General features: G+C 42.4%; 2 long non-coding RNA genes across 4 annotated transcripts in view; one reads left to right on the forward strand and one right to left on the reverse strand.

Moving 5' to 3' along the window:
* Positions 1-8680, reverse strand: part of LOC108448631 — a 143641-nt gene extending 134961 nt beyond the window's left edge. Inside the window, exons 1-2 of one of the 3 annotated variants that reach the window (XR_001864585.1) lie at positions 6183-8680; positions 2286-2453 (exon numbers count right to left, since the gene is read on the reverse strand). This is a non-coding gene — a long non-coding RNA (uncharacterized LOC108448631). Of the gene's footprint in view, positions 1-2285; positions 6162-6182 lie in introns of those variants that run through there. The other 2 variants (XR_001864586.1, XR_001864584.1) reach the window with 2 other exon arrangements.
* Positions 8681-8719: 39 nt separating this feature from the next.
* Positions 8720-16713, forward strand: part of LOC108448633 — a 17205-nt gene continuing 9211 nt past the window's right edge. Inside the window, exon 1 of the long non-coding RNA XR_001864588.1 lies at positions 8720-12942. This is a non-coding gene — a long non-coding RNA (uncharacterized LOC108448633). The remainder of the gene's footprint in view (positions 12943-16713) is intronic.

The raw sequence follows: 16713 nt of genomic DNA on the forward strand, positions 1-16713 counted from the left end.
CTAACCACATTGATGCATCAAAGGAAAGTAAAACAAAACCTTATAGAAAAGGATAAGTGGCAGGATAAGCTATCCCTTTTTCCCCAGGAAAAGGCCTATTATCTTCAGTTGAGGTGAGTATGAGTGTAGCATATCTAAGACTGTCTTAGAAAAACATGGTAGCAGGGTACGCAGCTTTCACAGCACTGCCAACAATTGCTTACCAAGAGCCATTTGCAGAGAGCAGGAGGGACAGAGGGTCCAAGGTTGCTACAGCCCCTCATTTCTCCCTCTGGCTGCTCACAGGCAGCCACCCTGCAGAACCCAAGCTGCCTGGCCCTCTTTGTAATTGGTAGTGTGCTGTCGCTCCACTGCAGAGCTGGTGACCAGCCCAGCTAAATTAGCCTGAAGATGAAAGGCACTGGTGCCAAGACGAGACCAAAAGAGGCTTTTTACCTCTGTGGAACCAGGGGAAGGGAAGGACCAAGGTGGGCCAGAGACTCTGTAAAGTGCCTGCCCACTGCAGGACACCTTTATACTGTCCCTTCCTGAGGCTTCACTGCAAGATGCCACGGTAGCTCCCAGTGAATCAAGGAACACAGACCAACACCAGCATCAGCATTATATATTGTTGCCATATACATCAGCAAGTCAACAAAACACCCAAATTCTTTGCAAATATCCACTTATTGCTAAATTGGACAGTTACAAATCACCTGTGAATGAATGTAAATGCCTAGTATCACACATACATGGTAAACTTAATTTCTCATGCTGTGTGAGCTTCAGCTGCCCTTCCTGCAGTTGAGAGCAGGCTGCTGGTTCAGAGCACTGCCAGAGCCTGCTGTTTATTCAAAGGAGGCAGCAGGATGTGGGTGTCTTCTGGAAGCAGAGATTCCTGCCTTTCCACCAGGCACCTTGTGTGCTGTTGGACAACCAGGTACCGAGCAGCAGAGATCAGCTTAGGCACTCCTGCAGCTCTGGTTGTGCCATTCCTGGGAGGCAAACTGGGACATCCCTCTGGTGCTGTGGAACTCTGGAGGTACCACTGCCCAGGTTCTCTGTACAGAGAAACGTGGCAGTGCACAGGCACAGCCTCAGCAGTGTCTTACCCTTGGTGGCCTGCCCCCAGTTAAAGCACACACTGGTAGGATTCCCAGTTCAGAGAGAGACACTTATTAATGCAGAAATGTTTTTCTAAGTCAAGATTTGCCTGACAGCAATAAAAACTACATGTTAAATTTCAGCACTCCTGTAGCTGATCTGGGGAAATTTAACTGGAGCTGTTGGCAGCTGGGAGATGTGAGGGGTTTTTTCTTCTACTGGGTTTTGTTTTGTGTGTTCTGAAAAGGCACCATAATGAAGGACTTATTTTCTGCATTATTAAGATAATTTTACTTGTGTAATATAGTTAGAGACTAGGATAGTGATACTGGGCAATTAGCTGAATTAAGAAAAAGGGAATATTATTACTACAAGAATATATGAAAAAGATTTACTATTATTACTGATCTCTTCTAGCTCTATTAGCTGTTTCTAGGAGGTGTGTGAACAACAGCTGCGTCTCACTCTGCAGCTGAGCCAAGCATGTATTTCCTTGCTCCAAAGCTCTTACAGAGCCAAAAGGCCTTCAAACACAGGGCACTGAGTTTTCCCATCCCTCAAGTGTCCACTCTGTTTTACCCCTGACATCTAGATCAGGCTTGCTGTAACATTTTTACAGAACCAAAGACTGGATTTATAAACATTATTTGTATTCACCAGCAAAACTAACATTTTTTAGGAGCTTTACAAAAGCAGACACTGTACTAGAGGTGGAGATACTAAAAGTCATATTATTCTGTATCTGTCAGCACTTCTTGGAAATAGGAAATGCAAACGAATCCTAAGAATTATGCCCCAAATCCTCTAGCTTCTTTAGCATAGAAAGTAGGAAACTATTAATCCTGTGGCTGCTTCCATTCATCAAATATTCATCTTTGGGTGCTGTATTTTCTATCACTATATCCGTGCTCATGTATCAGTAGAGCAAAAACTTCGATTCTCCCTGAGATTTGGAAAGGACAAATTTGTTTCCAGATGATGTTTCAAATCAAAACATTTTGTCTGGCTTATATCAACTCCATATATAATCATGTTCTTCTTTGTGTAATAACAGAAAAGAAGCATTTTGGAGAAAGGTGAAATACTAACTTTAAAGTTGAAACTGTTCAAAATATCCTGCCCCCGAAACATCCCCAAAATTCTCTTCTAAAAAGATCTGGATTCATATTTTCCCTTCATATGGGGAAAGGAATTAAACCTACTTTGATGAAATCAACAGAGAAGTTAAGGGTTTCTCCAACTCTGAAATCCTTTTAGATCAGAAGTGAAATACTTGAGTGGAGAGGGGTGGCTCAGCCTGATACCAGCTGGTGTCCTCAGGATGATGATGAACCCTTGTCCAGGTGGCTCCAGTGGGTATCTCCCAAGCCCTGCAAGATGCACAGACCAGCTCAGCAGTTTGAATCCAGGAAGGGAAAGCACACCTGCCTTGTGTGACTTCGTGCAGCGCTGCTCTGCACCCCATTTTCCCAAGAACCACTTGCAGAGGCAGGAACTGGCACTCAGGTGAATTGGACCTGCTGAGACTGGGACCAGCCCAAGGAGCTGACACCTCTTCCTCCTGCTGCCTAATTAGCCTCTCCTGCATCCCAGCTATCCTGAGTGAACATGCTGAGCTGACCACCTCTGTTACCTGCTAGCAGTGTGGCAGGAAATTAGGCAGAACTTATTGCCTATTAACAGCTCTATTGTCCAGTCACTGGTGTCATTTACACGTCTTGGCTTTCAGCATCTCTTCCAATTATGCAAAATGGGGAACTCTTGACAGGAAGAGAATCCTGAAAATTACAGGAGCCTCTTTTGCTCACCTATACGTCAACCCATATACCCAAAAGAGTGGGGACAGAGGGGTTAAGAGGCTTTCTCTTACTCTGGTGGAAACTTGTTTTGTCAGGTATCAGTAGGTCCAGTTCTACTCTCTCATATATACCAGTGTTGTCCTTTGGACCCAAAAAATGCTCAAGCCATATAATGTGCCAAAGCCTGAATTTCAGCAGAATTGCAAAAAGCTGTGTTATTGTTTTATGTGGCTGAAGTCAAGAGTGATAATGTACGACCCCTTTTTCCCATTCCAAAACCCCTGGCAAATCTGCTAAAGCTGCTCCTCTCACTTCCATCACATGTGGCAATAGAAAGCGGGCACTTCTGGTTTCCACTTTCATATACAATTTAAGACCAAAGGGGACAGCACTCAGTAAACAACCAAAATAATCCTTTCAAAGTCAAGAAGATTTCTTACCTATCTTTCTGGGTGTAAATTGTAGCAGGCATCATGTGTTACTAATCTCCTCAGTACTGCAGCAGGGCCTTAGCAAGTCAACACACACCTCTCCAAGATCCTCAAGGGGTTTTAATTCTATTCCTAAACTAAAACATAATCTCAAAAGCAGTTTGCCTTTGAAATGAAAAAAGTTTTTTTACTGTGTTTAAAATTAACATCTCACAGGAACTGCACAGTGAGAGTGTAAACAGCGAGTGTCAATAATGAACTTGTCCAGCTTTTTTCCACACTGGAGGGGAAGGCACACAATTTGCACGGCAGCCCAACCTTTCCAGGCACTGCCTGGCAGCAGGATTTATAGGGATGTTATCCCACATCCGATATTACATACAGAAATATGCTGTGTGGGGAGTACTGAACTCTTGTAAAATACAGCAGAAAGGTTCTGGTTATTCAGCTGCCCACTGCTTGTTAAAGCCTGGTCTGAAATGCTTCCCTCTCCCTCCACTTGCCTGAATCTCTCTTCTATTTAAAGTAACTCACATCTTCAAAGGGTTTTTTAGATGATTGCACTGTCGTATAACAGCTATATATTATACTCTTCTTCAGCTGTCTTGCTTAATTTGTCTATTCCATAGGTTTCCTGGGTATTTCAAATGAAAATGCCTTCTTTCAGAAGATACAATGCACCTGGAATAAGCTGGATTTCCAGGGGTACCCAACAAGTGATTACCCCAGACATCATTCTTCCTTTACATCAGTATGAAGCAATTGTAAATTTGAATTTTTCTTTTATAAATTAGTTTTTCTTTGCAGTTTTAGGTGTGTTATGATAAGGAGGAAAAGATGACAAAACTGAAAGATTTTATAAGCTGCTGATACATATGAATAAATATGTGTACGTGTGTATAAAAGGTTAGTATGTTCCTATCCATTGGGTAAAAGTTTTATTCCCATGCCACACCTCTTGATATCATGAGATTTTAAATAGTTTTTATAGCAATAACTTTGAGTGGCTTTATGTATATACATGTGTGGGGCCCTCTTCCTCAACATTATGGCTTAACTGTGCCATATGTGCCATACAGTTCATGTAATACAGTGTGGAGGTTCGTGATTCCTCAATGGTATTTCCTTTTCTAAAGGATAAAAGAATCTGAAGTGGAGATTCTGTGTCTGGGAGTCATAAGCAAGCAGAAAAAAAACGGAAAACTCTGAAATGGTCCCTGTAACCTAGAAGTTAAAAACCTTTGTCACCAGTGAGGGTGGTTTTAATTCTGCACTTGAGGCAACAAAATACACCAAAATTTCTGTAAAAGCAGAAGGAAAAAAAGCTCCTGACTCACACTGTGTGGGTTCGTGGTGATGTTCTTCATCAGGAAGAAGAAAATAGGCCTCCTAACCTTGAAATGGCACATTTTGCTGTGGCTGTAGGGAGGGTTCCTTTATTGACTCTAGCACCTTCTGTAATGGTGTACATTTGAGTGTTCTCAGCTAATACTGCCTCTTAATCCTTCTAGCCATGATGACTAATTTGTTTCTTATTGAAATTTGCTTTCTCCCTCATCAAAGATCACCATCTGTTTACTCAAGGTGCTTTTTCACTTAGACTATGCCTGTATGTCAGAGCTGAGATATTTTCTCTTGTTCTTGATTTAGGCAGTTAAAACAAAGCAGTTAGTTGAGAAGATGTGTTCTAAAACTAGATCTACTTGGGAAACTGTTCTTTTTTGCTTTAAAATGCCTTTTCTATTTTGATTCAAAATGAAACTTTTTACCCTAGAATAAAGCAAAATGAAACAACTATTTGCATTTTAATTTGAAGTGCAATTTCTAAACAACAGGAAACAGAGTTTTTATTTTTATTCAGTCCTTGAGTTACTGCAGCATATAAAGGGAAGCTGCACTGAGTGCTGAAGGGGTAGTTGGCTGGCTGTGCAGAGGCATAGCCATGACATGCCACCATGTGCATGGGCTGGCCTGGACTGAGCCCCTGCTGCCCACACGCCTTGTGGGACCAAGGGAAGATCTGCAAACTGAGAGGTGGGTATGAGCGAAGAGAAGTATCTGGAAACTTTTCCATCACTTTAAGGAGTGAAATGGTTCCGTGTGATGGTAAGTGAGGGCAGGTGCATGTGGAAGCTGGTGGGGCTGCAGAGAGGCAGAGGTGTGACACTTGGGGTAGAGAGTGCCAGCTGCAAGGCAGTGTGAAGGAATGTTTACTGGTGTTATACTGGAGCACTGCTTATACAGGGCAGTGAACATTTGTTCTACCCTTACATTCCTTGGTTTCCAAAAGTTTTGCCTTTTGCCAAGGTCAGCTTTGGGCAAGGGGTGCAATGCCACCTGCAACTTCAGCACAGCTGTGCTTTGGACACCAGGAGGGCGCAGCTGCCGACAGAGCCACGGAGGAGACAGACACAGGCTGTGCTCGGAAACGGGGCTGTTTCATCAGGACGTGGCTGCACTGAGTGTGAGACTGGCTGGGTGGGAAAGGAAGGGCAAGGCTGTCCGTAGGTCCCATTTACACAGGGAAGAATGATGGTCACGGTACAAGGAACTTGGACTTCTACATGTGATACACTTCCAGTTCTTCCTTTCCTGCAAGCTACTCTGCACCAGAATTTCAGACACTCCACACTTGCAGCAGTCAGAGGAAACCTGTGGATATCAACTACTCAGCCTTTTAAACAGAACGCAATTTTTGATATTGAGCTGCAATGAGAATCCTGAACAGGCATGAAATCTCTTTAAAATCAGTTCTGTGATGCTGGTACAGTGGGAGAATATTACTATTTGATTTGTTACTCAGTTATTTTAAGCACATTTTGTATGATTTGTAATAAGAACAGATAAGGCAAGTAGCTGCTAGGCATACCCATGTGCTGCAAATATCGGAGATCACTAAATGTCACCAGCAAACTTCCTGTTGTTCCACTGATGGTCTCTAGGAATGGATATACTCCATTGACTCCACGCACTTGACATCAGACTTGGTTTGTAACTCCATCCCTTCTCGGCTTCTGCATTCAGTGAGGAGACAGCAGGCACGGCCTAAAACCTTCAGTCCTTTCCTCCCTCTGCTGTGATGTGGACAGGCAGAATGGTGCCTCCTCCAGGAAATGGAGCAACGGTCAAAGTATTTGTGACACAGAGGACTCCTCCTGGGGAGGAAAAAAGGCATTCTGGCATTCCTCTTCCCAGCACCATTGCTCTGACTGTACTGCTGAGACACCAGCATGTTGGTGAGTTGGGCCCAGACACTGAAGCAATAAATCTAATACAAACCAGGGATCTTTTCCTGTCTAGTGTGGGCAGCCCTGTACCACACCAGGTTATTCATCCCTTCCTTGGGCCGGCTCTCCTTTGGGCTGACAATGCTCAAGTTCTGGCTGAGGGTTCAGACAACATCACTGCAAACTCAAATATCTGCATTTGGTACTGAAATCAAGGCATTCACACTCAAAAGAATCTGGAAGGAACTACATTAAAATCTGGTTGGAACTAGATGATCTTTAAGGTCCCTTCCAAACCATTCTATGATTCTATGACTGAAGATGAAAGAAATTATTATTAGTTTATTGTAATCACTCACATTTAATGGTTCTGTAAAAGGTACTAACAGAACTGGGGTTTGACTCTAGATAGAGTGTTTTGTGAAATCCTTCTGTGCACTTTCCACTGGGAGCCATCCCACATAAATATTTTTATTAAGCTATCCAAATTTAAAATCAAGACCTTCAAAATAAAATAGTTACTGACCTTTCAGCTCATTTATAATTAAAATATGTTCTAATGTTGTTCATATAAATAATAGATAGCTGTTTTCACAGATCAATGCCTTCTCTTGCTTTTTAAGAAACATTTTGAAGTAAAATTACTACGCCTTTAATAGGAAAATTTGATGTGTTAGCAACTATGGGTTGATCTCTGTACATTTTTCAATTGTAAATTGCACTTTAAAAATACAAACAATTATTAATATTGATTTGGACTAAAATAATATTGAATTTCAATATATTTTTGGCTCTTTTATGAATTACCCTGCAGAGTCAGTGTGATTATGATGAAAGAGTATTTGCACGCTCAATTTCTTTTCAGCGAGAAATCTTAAAGAGTGCTAGTTGTGTTCAGGCTGATAAACACATGCATTCAAGGAAAATCAGGCTACCTTAAAAATCTCCACTGAAGCATAATAAATTAATATTTCATCCTATATGTGCAGCTCTTATATCATGCTAGCTGAACTTTCATTATTAACAAATACTGAGCATTTAGTTAGGATGCAGCTCAGCGCCTGAGCTCTGTTTTGGTTGTGCATCGCATGCAATTATAAAACTATGTCAATCCATCACTGCAATTTCCTACGACTAAGCAAAGAGATGAATATATTCATGTCCTAGGATGCTGTACGATACCAATAGATTTAAGTGTCATTAAACCCATGTTTCTATGCTGTGGTTGGAATGAACATTTCATAGCTCTGGTGATAGAGGGATTTGAGCTTTTCTTCTGATCTCAGCTCTAATTTCAAGGCTTGGTTGTTAATTGCTTCCTCAGGTACCCCAGCACCTCTGCAGAGGCCTCACCTCCAGGACAGCCCTTCCCCACGGCCAGGGCCGCGGCCAGCAGGGTCACTCAGCCACATGTCCTTGTCACACACACGGGAGTGGCTGGGAGGGGGGGTCTCCCAACAGCCTGCAATGCGTGGGCAGAATCATCTTGAAAACAGAAACTCTGTTCCCCAGGGAAAACAGGTGTATTGAGCCAGGACAAAACGTCAAGGTGACATTTTTGTAGAAATGGGATTTTCAGAAAAATTTAATTTCTTGGCCCCGGAAGTAGTGTTTTCATTGTGTGTGGCTGCTAAGCACTTGGAGAGCTGTGCAGCAAGCCTGGGAACTGGCAAAGGTTCACCAGGAATGTGGAGGGCTCTAGTCCTCCCCACTTCATCCAGCTCCTCTCCCTTTGCAGCTGGCACACGCCAGGAGGACAGAGAGCTGGGGACTGTTAACCTCCAGCAGCTTGCCTGGGAAGCAGCTGTTAAACTCACTTTTTGCTGAAAGTGGAACTGGAAGTGTGTAGCAGGCAGCAGCTGGGCCAGCCTTTGTTTTGATTCTCCTAGGGAAAAATGTATTTTTAAAAATTTTCGTTTTCCACATAGAAAACACTGGTTGTGCGAAAAGGGCATTTTCTTACTGAAAAACCTTCTGCTGGAGAATTCCCCAACCAGCTCTTTTTATGGAACTTACTCCCACAGACTGAAAATAACCCAAACTTGGTACCTTTCCAGCCATGTTACAAAAGCTAATGTTTTGCTAGAGTCCCTGGAGATAGAGTTGTGCTACTTATATTAAGAAAGGGGTAGCAGCCAGCTAGCAAGTGCCTGTGGGACTGGTTTGAATGCTCCTGGCCCTTAATTCAATCACAGGTAATGAATGATTAATAATAAGGCACTTAACCTTAAATAGTGTTGTAATTACTTTGATTATGGAATAAAAACCAGAAAGCATTTCTGACATTTACTATTTTTAAACCTCATTATTTTGGAGAGTGTCATTCAAGAATTTTGAACACTTGAAATCAGTAAAACAGAAAAATGAAATGCCACGTGATTTTTCTTTACCTGACTCAGGTGCTCTCTAGTGTGAATTCTCCCTTCTATGGGCTGAGCAGTAGGTAGGTGACAGCAAGTGCCCTTGAGTCCCTTCATTTCACAGATAATCTTGTTTCAACATTTTATGCTCAGATGCCCTGTTATTTTACATTGTGTTGTGGTTTTGATTAGAGCAAGTCAATTTTCATGGCCAAAATGGCTTTTTAACAAAATGATACCTCTTTGAATATGTATTCTTTGGTCATAATTTTGTGATGTAAGGGATGCTTTCCTTGACAAAGATAAATTCTGTGTCCTATATTCCCCAAACTAATATTGTGAATTTTACTATAATTTCATAATACATACATGTTGCATGGTAAATACATTGATAGAAAACACTTTTAAGGACACCAAAATGTATTGATACAAGACACTCTTAAGTGCTCCGGGAAAAAACTTCAGAAAAAAATTTGGAGCTGTATCATGTTGCTACACTAAATGCACACCATAGAACCTCTCAGCAGAGAGAAGTCTGGTTTTTAAGAAGGAAGAATGTCCTTCCTGTTTAATTTCCCTTAGGTTGATCCAGATCCTGCCCAGTCACTCCATACCTTTTAGCTAGACTAAGTTAAGATACACAACAGATTTTGTGCCTTCTCATCTCAACAAGAGTGGCCAACAGAGCCAATTCTGCAGTGCCTGCCAACAACTCACTGGGTATGGTTTAAGGAGGAGTGAGAGTGTCAGCTCTTAGGTGGTGGGCTCTGCTCACATCAGAGGGATGGGCTGCTGTAACAACACAGCTGAGCTTTACTGGGGTGTATTTCTCAAGGAAGTCCTGTCACTGTCCTGGTTTTGTTCAAGTTCACTGAAAGCAACTTCTATCTCCTTAGCAACTTTCTTTTCAGACCAATGCCTCTACTCGTCCTGGCAAGATGAAAATATCCAGAGCCTGAAATCTACACCTTTTATGTTCTGCTGTCTCATCAGATGACACTTCATGGTTGTGTGACTCCTACAGAGGAAAAACAGTGTAGGATTTGAGGAAAATACACTTTTTTAAAGTCAAGTCAGCTGCACATTATTTCTACCCCACTTGCAATTAGCAGTGTGTGAGCTGATCACTAGCACTAAGCTGTGGTTAGAACGGAAACTTCACTGTGCTGCTCTGGGTGTCACATCTTGCTGTAAAAGTTTAATTTAACAAACTCCAGAAGCTGGCAGAGGAACTCCTGTGGTTCCAAACAGCAATGTTGCAGCTCTGCAGCCCTCTTCAGGGCTAACAGTGACTAGAGTTTATGTACATGCACCACAGGGAAAATGACAGCTTTGCCCAAATACTGTCTTGCTGCGTGTGCCTAAGAGTGGCTGGACCAGTGTCAGATCCCCAAAATACTCAGGTGTAACAGAGGTGTTAAGTGCACTAGTTTAGATTTTATTCTGGCTTTTCCCAGCTTCCAGTCCATTACTTTCTCTTCCAAATCGTTAATATATTTTATTGATTGTTCCTACAGGTGAATTTTGCACCCTTTTAAGGTAGCATCGTAACTGTAATATTGCTAAATGTTGACTGCAAAACAAGCAGGACCTGAGACCTCTTCAAGCCCTTAGTTCTGGTTTAAACACACTTCCAGCACACACTGTGTGACAAAAACACTTTGGAGCCTCTTTCCCATGTAACTAAACTGTAACTACAAAATCAAAATTGCGTGTAAAATATTGGAGATGAGTAAAACAGAGTGAATTGAGAGCACCACGACTAACATAAGCAAACTGCACATCTTATGGCTAATAGTTGTGATGTATTTGTGTTTCAAGGACCTCCTCATACATAAAAAGAGCTATTTTGGTTTGCACCATTAGTGCTTCCTTCTTTGTCACCTCTATTTATCTTTTATCCATCTTGCCTCATCCTTTTTTTTCCTATTCTGTATACTGAGCAACTGTTCAGGTGTTTAATGTCAAAGCCATTAAAGGGATAACCCAGGGGACATGGGAGACTGCACACAGCAAGTGTAGGCAATGAGCAGCGGCTGTGTGGTGGAGGAATTCTCAAGCTGAGTGTGTACATGGGCTGTATCTAAACTGTTCTGAAAATTATCTAAAAAAAGCAGCCTTACTGCCATAGACATTTATCTCTAGAGGCATGCAGGCCCTCTTAAACAAAATTTAGGAGTCTATTGTTCAGGAAAATAAACAACCCCTCAAACTGAAGACCTACCTGATGTGTTGAAATGGTTGAGCCATGTCAGCAGCATCACCTGACCCTCCCTCCTGCAGCTCTTCCCAATTTAGCTGCAGGAAAACATGAAGGTGGGCAGACAGATCCCTTAATGTTAAATGAGGTTTGTATTACACACTCACATGAGTGCTCACCACTGACTAAACCAGTCAGTCCTAATGATCAACACTGTCTCTTCCCCTCACACTTAAAACAACTGCTGAACTCAAACAACCTTATCAGAGAACACACAAGATCACAAACGAGATGCTGAAGCATAGGGTAGCACAGAGTGCAACTAGAGCATGGTCCTCTCTGAACTGGGTCCTTGTTGTTTGGCTGAGGTGCCTGGGAATAACTGGAAGCTGCACCTTGCAGAATGAGAGGAAAAGGACTAGCAACTGTTTTCCTCCTACCTTGTGCTCCTGCCTGTGGATTTGCTGCCCTTCAAAACGTTATGACTAATGCATAAAGCGTTGCTCCTCTCCAGACACTCAACTTTTCACTAGCTCAAGACTTAAAAAAAAAGCCATGAATCTGTCTTTTGCTGTAGGTCTCCAGGCGTGTAACCTTTACTGTATATGCCATGCTGGCATTCGCTGTCTCGCCTGTGCTGTTTATCAGCCTCGCTTACTTGCTGTGAGTATTGCAGTCTTGCAATCCCTGAGAACCTTCTGTGTTTACTCTTTGCCATCCTCTCTCATAACTACAAAATTAAATGGGAAAAGGATCTCTTGGAGAAACAGTTCCAAAAAAGCTTAGGCAGTATTTTATGCTGAATTCTTTCCTTGGACCTTTATATATCAGTGGTGTATCTTGCAAGACACCACTGGGATTTTGAAACTAATTTTCCATCATCATTAGCAAGAAACCTATCCTCGTGTTTCTTTTCGTTAATGTCTAATACAAGACTGAGAAGAAGTGCTGAATATGTACGCTCTTTTTAACTTGATGGTGCCATATGCAAATAATTAAACAAGGCACAGAAGCAATGGTTAAAAATACTACAAAACCTCCTCATTAAACTAAGCAATTATCTGCCAGAAGAGAGACATCTGAACCCTCTCCCTCCACACACGTGATAAAATCTCCACATCTTGCAGCTGCTTAATTTTTGTCCAAGAGGAGAAAAAAGATCACATTTAATTACCATCAAGGGTGAGGACAACATGGTGGGTGCATAGATGGTGACATTCAGTTGTATCTGTGAGTGAGGTGGCTACGACTTTGCACATGATCTGTCTGGATATTGCATGCAAGGGCACAGATCTATGAAAAATCAGTGGAAACATTAATTGAATTCCAGCTATGTCATGTGCTACTGTGCAAAAGAAATTATTCCTGAAACTCTAGGGCTATGATTTGCTGTTCGGTGGTGGTTTAACAAGAAGTTAATACTTGCAGCCATCTCATCCTGCATGCTGCATTACATTGGCATAATGTCTTTGAGCTGTCTTCTCACTACACTTTGGGTAGTGAAGTGAACTGAGGAAACTGATTCAGCTAAGGAACAGTGCATCAAAACAGAATGGCACCAAAAGAAAGTCATATTCATGGAGATAAATATACTTTCAGAGCACTAAACCAGATTAAATGCCTCCATGTTCTGTTCTTGCAGTACAGTTTATCTGTTTAATCACCTGCACCATTCCTGTCACTGTCATAGCTGAGATTTTCACAATCTGTAGTTGAGAAAACAATGTTGTTGTTTGCATTTTACAAAGGTAAAGCTGTGGCAGAGGAAACTGAAGAACTTGCCCACAGAAGTGGGAAATCTGGGGACAAAAAGAGGACAAGTTTGGACCTTCCACAGTTCAGGTTAGTGTTCCAGCTACTGAATCATCCTCCTTTTCCTTAGGTACTGAAGAATAGTGAAAAAAGTAGAATGTTTATTTTTGTATAAGAAAAAATTGAATATGCAAATTGGAAAATGGGAGTAGTTTTTTTTTAAACTTACAACCAGAAGGTGTTTAAATCTGCCAAGAACTTCAGTCAAGCAACTGTTTTGTGCTAGCTGGGATGTAGGTTAGTGGTTTCAGCAAATACACAGATAATTAACTGAAACTCCTTTTGTTCTAGCCGACAACATAAAAGCAATGAGAGAAAGGAAAAAAAAAAATCACAGGGGAGTTCTGTGACATCTTGCAAGGTTTCCAGTGCAATATACACAGAATTACGCTGATGAGCTTTTCTAGTGCTAATGAAGGGATGCCAGACTGACAACACCAAAATCTGACGGTTTTGCTGAAAAGGAACAACATGAGAAGGAGCAGCAAAAATTCCCTTTTCCAGAAACCAGTGAATGGTTGTGAAGGGAAGGCCACAGACACTGAGTTCCTCCTCCCCTGTCATGCCCTTTCAGCAGTGGCATGGCCTGCTGCACTGGGACCCTGAGGTGGCCAAGGCAGCGGCTTCTCAGGGGTCACCAAGGCTGTGACATAGAAAAGCAGTTTGTCTGTAGGGAAGGGAATCTAGGCTGGGTAAGTGCAATATATAGCACTGCATTATCATTACTTATTATGTGCAATATATCACACATAATAGTTATGTATTACACGCAATATATAGCAAGAATATCACTGACATCCCTCTGGAATGTTCCTGCAGGTGTGTGTAGGGAGGGTTTCTGGTCAGTGAGGACTATGAGGTGAAGGGAGTTACCAGCTTGCAAACCCCTCTCTTCCTCACTCCCTCCAACAGTTGGTAATGGATTGCTAAAACACAATATTAATTTATTGCAATAGGGAAGCTTGTGGTCAGCAAGATGTGAATTAATGAGGAATCTCCCAGAAAGTAAGAAGTATCTTAACCCAGCTTCTCCCGTGATCATATGATGTTATTAGTAAAATTACTATTGTCCTTATTGTAATGGCAAATCCAAAACACATTTACTGAACAAGAAGTTTTATAACAGAAGAAGCACTGGTCGGTCTGTGAGGTGCCTAGCAAATCTTTTAGCTGAGATCCTGAGAGGTGTTTTATGTTTAGGAAGGTTAGCACTGCAGGATGGACATGGTGCTGAAACTTCTGGAGAGGGTGGGTAGGTGGATGTAAGTGTGTTTAACAGGCAGCAGCAAAAATACAAAACCACCACTGGCAAAGGAACTTGCTGAGTTATCTTGCCACAGCCTTGTTTGCCAAATAAGTTGTCTGTAAACCCTGCCATCATTAAAATTCTTCACAGTGATAACAGCACTTTCCCCAGAACATTTTGCTGAAGCTTGCAAATGGAATTATCTGCTATGACTGCTCTTTTGAGCAGTGCAAATCTTCAACAACAATCCTAAATAAACCTGTGATATAAAGTGCATGGAACACCTGTTTTTATAAATATCTCTGCAGAGGAATGCTGGAGATAGGAAGAATAAATTACAACCAAGAGAATGGCAATTTAAAACGTGCTCTAATCCTGTTTTTTCCTTGGCACTGCTCTACATTAACTTAGCTCCAGCCCCCGGAAAGGCAAAAGTCACAGCTTTTATTTACATAACTCAGAGTTTCTAAATAAGAAACAATAAAGAAGTGAAGCTTTGCAGGAAAAAGACACATAAAATATGAACAAGAAATACTACATTAGCCTCTGTGCCCAGAAAAATGCCAGTATTGGGAATAATATGCCATTTTAGCAGAGATACAAACATTATGACCTGACTGCAGTACAAACACCAGGCTCCCCACTGGGGAAATCATATCTCTTTTCAGGTGATGGACACCAAATTACTCCCTGGTGTCTTGTTAAGAGCTCAGCGCTCAGCACCTCACCATGCACAGGACAGCTGCCTTTCTGCTTTAGGCTAGGACTGCTCCTCAGAGATCTGAAATGACTTCCCTGAGTTTGGGCGTAATCCCAGGCATGAAGTACTTCTTCATTTTATCCTAAACCACTACTGCATGTAAAAGTCCAGAGCTGAACTCAGTGCCTGGAAAGCAAAGAAAATATTTAGCAATGGCCCTTTAAGCACTCTCTGTCTTATACTTTACAGCCTGGCCTTAGCTCAGTGAAATCTGGGCTGTTTAGAAAGGACCAGAAAGCTTTGCCATGTCCCACTGCTATAACTCAGAAGACTCTGCTTCCTCTTGCAGCATGTACAGGAACTGGGAACTAGTGTTTCTCTTCCATTTCACCCTAGCCAGCTCTTCTCATTCTAATGCTGCTCATTCTGGTGAGTTTCAGGATGAAACAATTTGGGCAGTCACAAGAACCCATAAAGTTGGTCTTGGATAATGATGGTCCAGGTGTCTTACTATAGAGCAGGTGACAAAAATAATAGATCTTATCCAGAAGGAAAAGTTGTATTGTACTGTCTAAAGGAGATTCATAACTGTAACTCAGTAGAGAGGCTGTGATGCTGCTACACTGAGTTAGCCAGTATAACTTGCTGTGCTTTGCCATTGTACCTTTAAATAGGTACAGAGCAGGTATGATCAATCCAGACATGTGCCATAGAGCTCATATCATTTTCTACCTGTCTGGGAGATGACTTTTGTCACCCTGGTAATACAACTCCTACGCAGCTGCTGTGCCTGCTAGATGTGCTGCTGGCAAGGGAAAACACACATATCTTTAGGCATTGGCCATGGTGAAGGATGATTGGGTTGAAATATAGAATTCTTTTTCAGGATCTCCTACTCACAGCAAATTAGCAGTACCTACGGATATTTTAATTTTTCACACTATACTGCTGTCCTGTGTGGCCCAGGCTTTGTAACGACTGTCAACAAAAATGTCAGGTGGTATTTATTACACCAGAACCAGAGCAAGGAATTTCTAAAGGCCTTAAGGAAAGCATATTTAGTTTCTCATGCTCAAGAGAAATTTTGGAATAATTCCAAGGGAGGAAAGAAAATGGGATAAAAATTTTTAACTTTCAATGAGCCATATCTGTACATACACATTTCCTGTGCTAGAAGGACTTTTCAAGCGGATGGGATGTGACCAACCCCCACATTCCCAGAAATGTAGCTGAGCTCTGACTCTCTTTTGCAATTCAGGGCTATGGTAATAATATTTGTATGGTATGCTCAGTTAAATTGCCCTTCCCAGAGGCAGTGCTCTGGCCTGCTCCGATGGACACCAGGAAAATGCCACCTGTGAGAGAGCAGGCGAAACACATTCAGGTCCGCTGCTTTCTTACAAGCAGCTGGTAGGTATTGCTCTTACCAAGAGCATTCAAAGTCCTTGAAAAGGGTGAGGTGAGCAGATGCCTTGTCCTTGGTGCAGCCCCTGTTTCTGCCGCCCTCGGTCCCTCGCAGAGGCCTCAGGCAGAGGCACAGGCGGGGGAGGGGCGCGGCGGGGGCTGCTGAGGGCGCTGCGGAGGGGCCGGGGCCGAGGGGAGGCAGGCAGGTGGAAAGCTGAGATTGCACCAAGGAAACGGAACCCCCGGCAGGGGAACAGTGCCCGGACAGTAAAGCTAGTGAGGGAAGAAACAAAGACTAGGGGGACCCCCAAAACAGAAGAGATGCCAGTGGTATGAAGACAATGGGAGAGAAGGCTGTGGGTATTGCGTCCTGACTGTGTCCTACCCAGATAAATCCCATTCTACCTCCTCTTTTCTCTGTCTTGTGTGTAGACACTGATACGGCAGGCCC

This window comes from Corvus brachyrhynchos, unplaced genomic scaffold (assembly GCF_000691975.1).
Source record: "Corvus brachyrhynchos isolate BGI_N302 unplaced genomic scaffold, ASM69197v1 scaffold1358, whole genome shotgun sequence".
In the NCBI taxonomy this organism is placed as follows: domain Eukaryota; kingdom Metazoa; phylum Chordata; class Aves; order Passeriformes; family Corvidae; genus Corvus; species Corvus brachyrhynchos.